This window comes from Triticum urartu, chromosome 1A (assembly GCF_056163025.1).
Source record: "Triticum urartu cultivar PI428250 chromosome 1A, HENAU_Tu73, whole genome shotgun sequence".
Classification (NCBI taxonomy): domain Eukaryota; kingdom Viridiplantae; phylum Streptophyta; class Magnoliopsida; order Poales; family Poaceae; genus Triticum; species Triticum urartu.
In genome coordinates, this window is record NC_141873.1 from 531240420 (window position 1) to 531253366 (window position 12947).

Genomic DNA, 12947 nt, shown 5'->3' on the forward strand with positions numbered 1-12947 from the left:
TAGATGTGCATGAACGGCTGACATTTTGTTTTAATTAAATCACTCCTTTCCCTAAGACGAAGAACATTTGAGCGAATCAAATTGTCTTTTCCTCTAGTAGGACTTGGAATCTCTAAAAGTGCAGCAGGGGCACGTACAGTGAAATTTTAAAGTGACAATTCTGACAGACAAGCAAGCATGTGAAATACAGTGCGTAGTGGGCTTTGGTACGAGAAAACTACTATGCACACAACATATAGGGTGAATGACCATTGCACAAATACGAATGGTTGCTGCAAACAACTGTTGACAACCTCACAGAGTTGTCGCATTGCTCTGGTACGACACACAGATCTAAGCTACACTTCATGGGTGTGGTTGCTTTTCTGTTGCGCTGGTTCTATGAAATCTTAGAATGACGACTTCCCGATTGTCTACTAAAATAAGTTTTGTCTGGCTCTGATGAGGAAGGGATGATGATGATGACGCGTCTTCGGCTCGCTTCAGCGCTCGTAGTCGTCGCTACATGTTTTACGGATCTTGATGTAATTCTTATTATTTTTGATGTTTGTTTTACAGCAATGATTGAAGACCGCCAAAGAACATATTGCCGTAGCACACAGCCAGTCACCTTTTTAATCCGTGTTTGTTTGGACTTTGCAGGGCGGGTCCTGAGATTTCGGGGGCCCGGGGCAAAACTATGAACAGAGGGCCCCTAGCTTAAGCATCGAAATAGTTATCATTATATGCGTTTGTATATATGAAATGTCCCTTGATTTTCTATCAAGATTATTTCCAATTTCTTTTATAAATATAATAAAAAATGGTTCTTCATTAGAACTACTAGATTCTATCTGCTATAGATAAATTAAATATGGATGCATGATCACTCACATTGTTATCGTCCGTGTTGATGACATTGTATTTGTCGTCTTCTTGATTAACAATAGTTTCCTTCTCCGCAACAACTATTGCTAATTCTACCCGCAAAAAAAAGGGATAAGTATATTTTTCATCCTCGAACTCTTCCGAGAGTTTAGAAATCGTCCCTCAACTCTAAACCGGAGAATTTTCATCCATCAACTACCAAAACCAGATAGCTTTCCTCCCTCGTGCCGCTTCGGGCGGTTTTAGTCCGGGGTGAACAGTAAAATCGAAAAAAATAGCAACAAAAATTACAAAAATCTGAAATTTTAGAGTATCGAAGATACTTTGGTGCGCAAGACACGTGCAAAATTTTGTGGTGCTTTGATATTCGAGCAGCTCGTGGCAAAGAAAAAATATAAATTTGTACGTCAGTGAACAGTAAATTTAAAATAAATAGCAAAAAAATTCAAAGCGGTATGAATTTTTTTGGCATAAAAGAGGCTTGGGTGCCCAACGTGCGTGCAAATTTTCGTGATGTTTGGGTATTGTACGAACTCGTGACAAAAAGAAACAAAATTTGGCTCAGATTTATTTTTTTTGAAAAGTGTGCTACTTTTTTTTTGCTAGAGCTCCTCGTATGTCATTTGAACACAAATTTTTGCATGCATCTTGCGAACCTGAGCATCTTTGATGCCAAAATGTTTCATGTTTTCTTGAATTATTTTTTGCTAATTTTTTAATGTACTGTTCACCGACGTACATATTTCCAGCTTTTTGTTTGCCGTGAGCTGCTTGAATGTCGAAACACCACGAAATTTTGCACGCGTGTTGCGCACCAGATTATCTTCATGCTGTAAAATTTCAGATTTTATTTATTTATTTATTGCTATTTTCTCGATTTTATTGTTCACTGATTTACTGTTCATCCAGGACTAAAACCACCCGAAGTGGCATGAGGGATGAAAACTATCCGGTTTTGACAGTTGAGGGACGAAAACTCTCCGGTTTAGAGTTGAGGGACGATTTCTAAACTCTCGGAAGAGTTCGAGAACAAAAAATATACTTATCCCAAAAAAACTATTGCTAATTCGTGTAGATCTCCATGCTGTGATTGTACCAAGTCATCTATAATTTTACGAAAATATTAACGCCCACACGTGTGGGCGTTTGCACATCGCCCACACGCCTCCATCACCACTCATTTTGCCACGTATGAATAGATGACATCAGTAGAATTTTTTTTGGTTTTCGGCTTAAAAATGTTGTATCTCCTAAATAAAAAAGCAAACTAAAAATCCGTTTTCACCATTAAATCCGTCTTGATGAGATCTTCAAAACTAGACCCCATGTTGATATGTTTCGACGAATTTTTTTTTTTGCCAGAAGTTGGCATGATATTTACACTGCAGTTGCCATAGGGCTTAAACTAAAGTTGCCATGTGGCAATTTTAGTTTATAGATCATGGCAATTTTAGTATTTTGATGATGGCAACTCCAGTACTTTGATCATAAAAATTATTTTTTTGTATGAACCATGGCAATTTTACGTGCATGTATCATGGCAATTTTAGTTTATGGTTCATGTCAAGTCTAGTTTCTTAATTCCCCGTTTTATAAATGTCAAAATTTACTTTTAAATGTAGAAGAAAATAGCTGAAACATATCATGGCAACTTCAGTGTAAACATCATGTCAATTCATATACAATAGACATGGCAACTTTTAATCCAAATTTTTTTATCAAAACATATCAACATGGGATCTAGTTTCGGAGATCTCATCGCGAGGGATTTAATGGTGAAAACGGATTTTCAATCGGATTTTTCGTTTAAGAGATAAAACATTTTAAAAACTGAAAATCCAAAAAGATTCCTACATGCATGCATGCGATGACGTAGCAATCTGTTTACATTAAAGACGTGTGATGCGTCTCCCTTCCTGCCATACGTGTGGCAGTTAGCGCGACCCTAATTTTATTTTTTTTCTTTAAATACTACCAGATGCATAATTTTTGGAAGACATGATAAAACACAATGAGGAAAATAAATAAGAAAATTGCATCAATTGTAGAACGGTGCCGCGCCGTGCTGGCTATGCATCCAGGGAGAACGGCAATATGAATATATGATATATCTTGGATGGTCGAATCGATGATGTGCTTGTGGCAATATGGCTATATACAACGCCTAGAATCTGAAGATGGAGAGCAAAGCGGGCTGGCGACGGGGGCCTGTAGGACTTATAATCGGCGTAGGATTTAGGAGAAAACGTAATAGGAGAACCGAGCGCCCAGTTCTGAACAGGCCAAGCGCCGGCGGCCGCTGGGAATTGCAATTGCTAATCAGGAAGGAATCAATCGCTCCTTTTTCTACGTGGAGGAAGGAAAGAATCGATCGCGGCGCTAACTGCGGAGTGCTGCATGCGCATTTACGATTCCATCTGCTTGCTACGTACGGCCCAGCCGCTAGGATTTTCTTTTGCCGATCATTGAAATACGATTGGCCATATAGCCTACATACGTTTTTTCAGCGAATATAGCCTACATACGTGAGGACTGAGGAGGGGCCCCTGGATTCCGGGGGGCCGGTGCGGCTGCCCCCCTGCCCCTCCCCAGGTCCGGCCCTGGGACTTTGCACTTTTTTTTCCCTGAAAGTGTGTTTGATTCAGAAAAATTAGAGATGGGGAATGAAAGTTGAGGGGTGCCGCTTTCAGGGATTGAAAGGTGCCGCTTTCAGGGATTGAAAGGTTAGGGCTCTTTCTTTCCCCACGCCGTCGGATTATTCGACGGTGCGGTGCCGCTCTTCTCAGGCTCTGGCCTTCTTCTCATGCGCCTCGGCCCACAGCAGGACGACTCCGCCGATCTAAAGCAGAAACCAGTCCGTCTAGCAGTGTGCAACCCGCTTGCCGGCACATGGGACATGCTATTGTTGCTAAAAGACGATGTGTTTTCTAGCACGAACATGAACACGGTGAGTTGCGTCATTCTAACTGACCGAGACTATTGTTCAGAGGGAAGACCCATTTGTTGCAATTTACCATACAGAAATGAACTGCAACCGGGCCCATCCCGTAAAAAAAATACCACGACGCCATGCACACACGGCAGTTAAGACGAATCAGCAGAGACAATAGCCAAATGCCACTATGAGAAACCATACTTGTCAAAATACCACTATGAAAAACTGACTTGCCAATATAGCATTGTCTTCTCATTTTTTTGTTGTCAAAATAGCACTTCCGTTAGTTGTCAAATATTTTCCGTTAGTCAAACCGTTAGCATCTTGTCAGTTTTTTGGCTATTCCAAAATTACCCTCACAAGACCTAACCCCCACCCACGACCTCTTCCTCTCCAGCCCACTTGCACGCAACACCCATGGCGGCACGAGTGCGCAGCCCCCGCCGGCGCCTCTCCGTCTAAACCTCTCCCGCGCCCATCCCCCTCCCCCCTCCGCCTCCCACTCCGCCGCCCCCTCCGCCGCCCACTCCACCGCCCCCTTCGCCGCCCGCGATCCGTGGCTGGGCAGCCCGGCGCCCATCGATCCGAGGGCTGGGCCACCGCCGGCTCAAAGCTTGGCCCTCCTCTGCCTCGTCCCACCTGTACGCTCGCCCGCCCCTCTGCCTCGTCCCGCCCCTCGACTGGATCCTCTCCCTGTTTCCCCCCTGTTTCCAAGTTTTTTTTCATTGCAAGTGCAGCAGATTTAGTGTTGTGTTTATGTGTTTCAGAGACGATTCTATGGGCGATTACAAAGTAGAAATAGATGTCCAGTCTTATTTGACGATTGTAGAAGGCAAACGAGTGTACATAAGGGGCAAAACATGGGATTTCATGGCCGGTCGGGACTTGTCTGTGGCGCGAATAAAGGAGGTTGTGGAGGAGAAGTTTAAGTGGTCTACTGATCAGAGGATGACCATTTGGTATGGAACCGGAGATAACACCGTCCCGTTGATCTCTGAATCAGAGATAGCTGAGCTGTTTGATAGATGTTCTAAGACAAAAATAGTAAGGTTCGGTGTGACCATTGAGAGAAAACAACAACACAATGAACATGCTTCTTTCATGGCCGAGGGAATGGATGATCAGCCGGTTCATGCTCCATTCTTTTCTTGGCCGAAGCAAGCCTATGAAGGGGAGTACGAGGATGATGAGCCCGTGGGATGCGATGAGGAGAACACCTATTTGCATGAGGAGAATGTAGAGTCAAAGGAGAATGCCGAGCCACAGAAAAGTGCCCAGCCAAAGGTTGCAAGAGTACCATTGGGAACACTGGATGTTGACAACTCTTATGATCCACATCATGTGCGAGGGGATGATGAGACTTTACTTGCGAACAATGTGGCTCCTACTTATATCCATGATAAAAAAATCCTCGTCTTGAAGTAGGAGCCACATTTCTTAACTCCAAAGCATTTAGAGTTGCATTGAGACAACTAGCAATTAGAGAAGATTGGTCCTTTAACACACAATATAGTGACACTAGGAGATTCAGGGCTAATTGCACCGATGAGGATTGTCCATGGAGGATACATGCCTCCAAGTTACCGAACACTAACACTTTCATGGTATGATTAATACTATTGTTTCCTTCTTGCTTTGGTACATGTTATTGTTGATTTGTTTCTTTCTATTGTTATTTATTTGACATTTATGTTCCTTGATGTTATTGTAGGTAAAGAAACTTCCCTTCGAACATACTTGTGGGAGCAAAAATTGCAGCAAAGGAATGGCAAATAGAGATTGACTTGCTGAAAAAGGGAAGGCTGCACTTGAAGAGAATGCCACGGTGAGTGCAAAACAGCTTAGAGAACGTTTACAAAGGGAGTATGATATTAAGCTTCAATACACCGATGTTTGGAAAGGGAGAGCTCGTGCAAAGGATCAATTAGAAGGTACATATAAGGAGAATTTTCAGTTGTTGTGGAACTTTAGAGCTAAATTGTTGGCAGCCAATCCTGGAAGTACATTTGAGATAGACATAAAAACAACTACCAACAAGAAAGGTGAAATTGTGCATGTTTTCAATAGGTTGTTCATTGCCTTCAAGCCATGCATTGATGGGTTTTTAGCAGGGTGTAGACCATATTTGGGGGTTGATGCAACTTTTCTTAGTGGGAAATACACTGGACAATTGGCGGCCGCAATTGGTGTAGATGGACATAGTTGGATGTTCCCGGTAGCATTTGGAATATTTGAGAAAGAAAATACAGAAAATTGGGTATGGTTCATGGAGCAGCTGAAATTGGCCATTGGAGAGCCAGAAGGGCTTGCAATCCATACAGATGCATGTAAGGGGTTGGAGAACGCCATATCTAAGGTCTACCCAAATTGTGAACATAGAGAATGCATGATGCATCTGATGCTTAACTTCAAGAAAAAGTTTAAAGGTGACATACTTGATAATATGTGGCCTGCAGCTTGGACATATGAGGTAGAGAAGCATGATTCACTAATGGCGGAAATACAAGCACAAAGCGCTGAAGCAATAGCATATTTGAACATGCATCACAACCGTGTGTGGACAAGAAGCAAATTTTCAGCAATGACAAAAGTTGAGTATGTTAGCAATAATTTGGCAGAGGTTTTCAACAATTGGATTAAGGACGTGAAGCAACTTGCACTTGTTGAGCTTTTGGACAACCTTAGGGAAATGATAATGATTTTGTTTGAGAAAAGGAGAGTTGTTGCTGAAGCGTTGCTAGGTTACATACTACCTAGTGTGATAAAGGAGTTGAATTTAAAAAGTAAGGGGCTGCATTATTTGGAAGCAAGAGCATCGCCAAATATAGCTGAGATTTCAGGAAATGGATGGAGGCACACCGTTAACTTGGAGAAAAAAGAGTGCTCTTGTAGGAGATGGCAGATTTGTGGTAAACCATGCACACATGCTCTCCGGTTCATATTTTTGAAAAAAGCCAAACTAGAGGATTATGTTGATGGGTGCTTCTCAGTGGCAAGATTCCAAGCAGCATATGAGGGAATTCTCATGCCAATTAGGGGCAGGTCCCAATGGCCCAATGTAAATCCTGGTTTTGATATGATCCCTCCCAAACTTACTAAGAGTGTTGGATGTCCAAGAACTAGGAGGATAAAAAATTACACTGAACGTGGAACCGGCAGAAAACATAAATGCAAAAGGTGTGGAGCATTAGGCCATCTTCAAAAGACTTGCAAGGAGCCATAGATGGAAAGTGACGCGGACCGAGATGCTACTCCTCCTCCATGGTATGTCTTTCATGAGTTTAATTTCTTTCACTTATATACTACTTTAATGATACTCATCCATGGCATTTCTTTCATGAGTCTAATTTCTTTCATTTGTATATTAATTTCATGATGCCACTCCTCACATTGTTACCAAAATGCCTTGAATGTTAATTACTAACAATATTGTTTTGAACTGTAGGAAAAAATAAAAGGCTCAAGCAAGCATTGCAACTACTTCTTCTAAGACACCAACTAAGCAAGGTACTCAACTTGATACTCCTATAAGTCCAATGACCAGGCAGAGGACAGCAGCTATTGCAATCGCTTCTACACCTTCGTGTGCGTCTACAAGGAGCAAAACTGCTGCTCCTAGCCCTCTATGGCGAGTTTAGTGCATTGGTTGGGAGAAGAATGATCTTTTGCTTATGGTTGCGAGAACCATGATGAAGGGTGGTGGTGTGAACCATGATGTGTTGATGCTATCTTTGTTTAAACCATGATGTGTTGTTGCTATGTGTATTATTGTTAATGTTATCTTATCTTGAACCATTATGCAAACTGAGATTATGCTGAATTGTTGTCAAATATTGCTGAAATACTGTCAAAATTCTGCTGAAATGCTGTCAAAATGTTGTTAAAATGTTGTTATATATATGTTCAATGATGTAAACTGAGATTATGTTTAAATATTGTCGAAATGCTGCCGAAATGCTGCCAAAATGGTGTCAAAATGCTGCCCAAATGTTGCTGTATTGATGTTGATTTATGCAAAGTGAGATTCTGTTCAGCCGGTCTTGTTTACTTGATAATTTGTTGTTGAGTGCTGCATTCTAGTTGCTCTTTTGTTGCTCAAATGTAAGCTTCGGATGTGAACAGGTAAGGGCATATAAGACTTTTTTGGATGATGTTAGTCTCAGTTAGGCATTAGTGGTATTTTGGCTAGAAAAAATTGAAGCTATATTGGCAAGTCAGTTTTTCATAGTGGTATTTTGACAAGTCCGGTTTCTCATAGTGGCATTTTGGCTATTGTCTCATCAGCAGATCACGCGCGGGATTTTCTAACAACGGATATCGGACGATGGATGTAAACTAAATCCGACGGCAATTCCCTTCCGGAGACGAGTCCAACCAAATAAACGGAACCGAAAAGAAAACAAGAGGCGTGAGATCTGCTGTTTCATTTTGCCTCCGTTCGCATGGACGTCGCTCCCGTTGCGCCGTCGAGGAGGCGGAAGAAGACGAGGGCCGCCGCCGTCACCGCCACCGCCACGCTCCCGGAAGACGTGGTGATTGAGATCCTCGTGCGCGTGGCCGATGCCGCCGCCCTCTTCCGTTGCGCCGTGGCGTGCAAGCCATGGCTGGGCCTCGTGGCTGACCGCGCCTTCCTCCGCCGCCGCTGGCCGAACGGCGCAACGGGAGCGACGTCCATGCGAACGGAGGCAAAATGAAACAGCAGATCTCACGCCTCTTGTTTTCTTTTCGGTTCCGTTTATTTGGTTGGACTCGTCTCCGGAAGGGAATTGCCGTCAGATTTAGTTTACATCCATCGTCCGATATCTGTTGTTAGAAAATCCCGCGCGTGATCTGCTGATGAGACAATAGCCAAAATGCCACTATGAGAAACCGGACTTGTTAAAATACCACTATGAAAAACTGACTTGCCAATATAGCACTGCCTTCAATTTTTTCTAGCCAAAATACCACTAATGCCTAACTGAGACTAACATCATCCAAAAAAGTCTTATATGCCCTTACCTGTTCACATCCGAAGCTTACATTTGAGCAACAAAAGAGCAACTAGAATGCAGCACTCAACAACAAATTATCAAGTAAACAAGACCAGCTGAACAGAATCTCACTTTGCATAAATCAACATCAATACAGCAACATTTGGGCAGCATTTTGACACCATTTTGGCAGCATTTCGGCAGCATTTCGACAATATTTAAACATAATCTCAGTTTACATCATTGAACATATATATAACAACATTTTAACAACATTTTAACAGCATTTCAGCAGAATTTTGACAGTATTTCAGCAATATTTAACAACAATTCAGTATAATCTCAGTTTGCATAATGGTTCAAGATAAGATAACATTAACAATAATACACATAGCAACAACACATCATGGTTTAAACAAAGATAGCATCAACACATCATGGTTCACACCACCACCCTTCATCATGGTTCTCGCAACCATAAGCAAAAGATCATTCTTCTCCCAACCAATGCACTAAACTCGCCATAGAGGGCTAGGAGCAGCAGTTTTGCTCCGTTGCGCCGTGGCGTGCAAGCCATGGCTGGGCCTCGTGGCTGACCGCGCCTTCCTCCGCCGCCGCTGGCCGGACGGCCCGGGCCCGCCCTCTCTCATCGGCTTCTTCGCTCAGCAGCGGCGCCACACGTCACGGGTCGTCCCCGCGGATCCTCCTGACGGTCCCCGTTCGCCGGCGTTCGTACCTGCGCCGCGATCGCCGCTCGGCACCAACCGCCGCTCCCTCGTCTCCTTCGTCTCCGGCGCCATGGGCCTCTTGGACTTGGACGGCGCCGGCATGCTTGACGACGCGGTGCCGCTCGCGGTGGCGCACCGGCCGTCGGCCCAGGCCAGACGACCCTCGTCCACCTCATGGTCTGCGACCTGCATGCCGGCACGTGCGACGCGCTACCCCTGCTGGAATGCAGCGCCTCCTCCAGCATCAACAACTGCGCCATTCTAACCGACGCGGACCGGCGCTCGCCATTGTCGGGCCGCTCGTCCCTGTTCAAGGTGTTGGTCATCGTCTTCGACCCCGATACGTCCTACTACTACCTCTGCACTTTCTCGTCCACCAAGTCGACCTGGAGCGACCCAACGCCGTGCTTCAGCAGGACGGTGCTCCGGATCACAGACGGCAGCACCGCCGTGTGCCGCGGCACGGCACACTGGTTCGCTTGCGACAGTTGGGAGTCCTGCCGCACGCTCGGTGTGAACACCGGCACTGGCCGTCCGTCATCGACACAGGTTTATATTCCACAGAGCCGCTACGACTTCGGCCTTTACATCACACCCTGGCTCGGCGTCGCCATGGACGGCACACTGTCCTTGTTTCACCTACACAGTGGATGCCGCTCACTGCATGTCCGGACACGCCATGGACGGCACAATGTGAACTGGTCCCACAGTAAGGAGATCGAGCTAAGACCTCCGGAGCATAAGGCGATTTGCGAGGACGTGCAATGCCTGTGCGCAGACCAGGGGAGCGGCATGCTGCTCGTCATGGATCGCCTCGAGCGCGTGTACATTATCGATCTCCAAACTGGAGGGGTGGACGAGGTAACGGAGCAATTCCAGAGACTCGAACTGCAGACTGTCGTGCCCTTTGAGATGGATTGGCAGACTCTCTTCTTTTCTCATCTGGAAGGCCACAAAGGTACGTAAAATATGAGAATTCCTATATGGGTGTATTTTTTTTCTCGTGTGCTATTTGTAAGTTTTCTAGAATGAAAGTAAAGTGGATTTTTTGATAGAAGAAGAAAATAAGAAGAAGGGGGGAAGCAACGCTGAGCCGAAGACAGAGATGATGCGCCGGCGCTCTCGACGACGCCTTCTCTAGGTCTGCCTAGGCCCTGCCATGCACTTGCCGACATCCTCTTGGCGCAATGGGTGGTGGTACGTTGGTATGTATTGTTCTCGGGTCTTGGTCATGTTGTAGAGGTCTTCGATGTTGGTTGTGACGCAGCTTGATTGCTCTGCGGTTTGCCTCATTGCCATTGGCATGAGACTGGTCTAGGTGATGCATATCTCGTAGTACATGTGGGATGTGTGGCTACTAATCCTAGTAATTAGAGTTGTAACGACCGAAAATATTGTGCCCAGCTTCTTTGCCGCTTTTTCTATAATGCAATGATTAGCATGTTTATGTGTATTCTACAAAAAAAAAACGTGACGTCGTGGTGGAGGCGGGGAAGAAGGTTGGCTGGGTAGGGGGCACAACATCGCCACTAGAGGAGAGGGAACTCTGACTGGTTACTATTTGACTTGAACTTGTTAAATTGTAACTTAATGATATTTGTAAGCCATGTCCAGTTATGTAAGAATCTTAAACTCTTAACAGTGAGCAACAAAGTTGTAGTACATTTATAATTCTTGTTGACATCAAAACCGCCTCCTAAAGAAGAAAAAAAAGGTAGGGTTCCTCTGCATCCCTCCAGCGCCGCCACTGGTATGCCTCATCTCCTGTGGACGTAGAGCCATGGAGGCGGGATGGACCATGGCCCTTGCCGGTGGCCGGTGACAGGAATCTGAGTTATTTACCCGAAACCATCACACTTGGGGCTAGGGTAACAGGTCGGTACCAGATTTGAGCCAGGTCACAAAAAACCATCAACTATGTGCCTAATGACTAACGAAGAGCACTGATTGTCTGATAAGCTCACGAAAACAGTGAAACTGACAAGTTGGGCCCACCTGTCAGGCTGACGTGGCGTGCTTGTGTGGACAATATGCTGAGTCGGACGAGGGTCCCACCTGTAAATGACTCAAGTGTTTATCTTTTTTCCATTTTCCTTTTTCTCCTGGGCATTTTCCTCCTGGACATTTCAACAAACAGGTAATGTGCGTGTACCGACATCCGTGCACTGCACACCGCTAGCGCCGCTCGCCGCCCTTGCTAGCCGGCGGTCACTCGAGACCTGGCCTCACTCGTGCTCGCGGCGCCTGCCCGGAGGCCCTAGCCGTGCTCGTGCTCGCGGCGCTCACCCATTGGCCTTGGCCGCGCCCGTGCTCGCATGCACCATGGAGGAGCGCCATGGTCGCGTCCGTGCTCGCGGTGACAGCCAAAGGCCCTGGTCGGGGGTGCTCCGTGGTGGAGTGTGCTGGTCACGCCCGTGCTCGCGGCGCGGCCCTTACCGCACACGCCGTCAAGGAGCGCCATGGCCACGGCCACGCTCGCGGCGGTGCCCCGTGGTGGCTTCCCAGACTGAAGCGTGCCGACGACCTTTGGACCCAGAGAGGTGCTCGGCATCGAGACGCCTCCCAGCACGCGCGGCCGCGCCTTTGACTCTGACGCAGGTGAAGCCCTCCACGTGGCGGCGCGGCCCTGGACGGCTAGCCGCAGTGGCTCGGCAGTGGTCTGGGTGGCGGGGCGGACAAGAGCTGGAGGTGCGGCTGGGGTTGGATCCTGCCCGAGGCAGTGGCTTGTGGCGTCGGGTTATAGGTGGCTAGGGCGGCGGACGGTAGGTCACTAGGGCGGCGGGGAGGCTCTCTGGTGGTGGCGTGGCTCGCCGGGGTAAGGCTCCGGCGGCGGCGCTGGATATGGCTGGGTTGGTAGAAGGTGCTTGGGGGAGAGAGAGAGGCCGACAGGTTGGCCTTTGGCCACCTCAGCAAATTCATCCATGTAGGCATGCCACATCGGCCCGACAGGTGGGTCCCACATGTCGGTTTCGCTGTTTTCGCGGCCAAATCAGCCCGTCAGTGCTCCAAGTTACGTATTAGGCTCAGAACCAGTGGTGATTTGTGACCTGGCTCAAATCAGGTACTGGCCTGTTACCCTAGCCCCAAGTGTGGTGGTTTTGGATAAATAACTCCAGGAATCTTGCTCCATTTTTAGATGTTTTTATGTTATTTAGGGTTTTGTTCTGTTCAGAAAGACGAGACGACGGCAGCTCTCTGAAGATAGAATAAGGTTCTCCCCGCCTAGCTCTGCTTCAGTGATACATCTAGCGTTGTTAGAGGGCGTGTGGAGGTGTCTTTGGCGGTTCTCATGGAATTCGGTCGGTGTTGGTCTTCGGTGTATCTGCTTAGATCCAGTCTTTGTTCGCCTTCGTATGTGTATCTACAGGTTGGATCATTTCGATGTATACTTCTCTTCATCAACTGTTGTTGTTCTGGTGCGTCGATCCTCTGAGGCATTAACAT

General features: G+C 46.3%; 1 pseudogene; it reads left to right on the forward strand.

Moving 5' to 3' along the window:
• The first annotated feature begins 4672 nt into the window (after window positions 1–4672).
• Window positions 4673–7067, forward strand: LOC147992282 (uncharacterized; annotated as a pseudogene).
• The last annotated feature ends 5880 nt before the right edge of the window (window positions 7068–12947 follow it).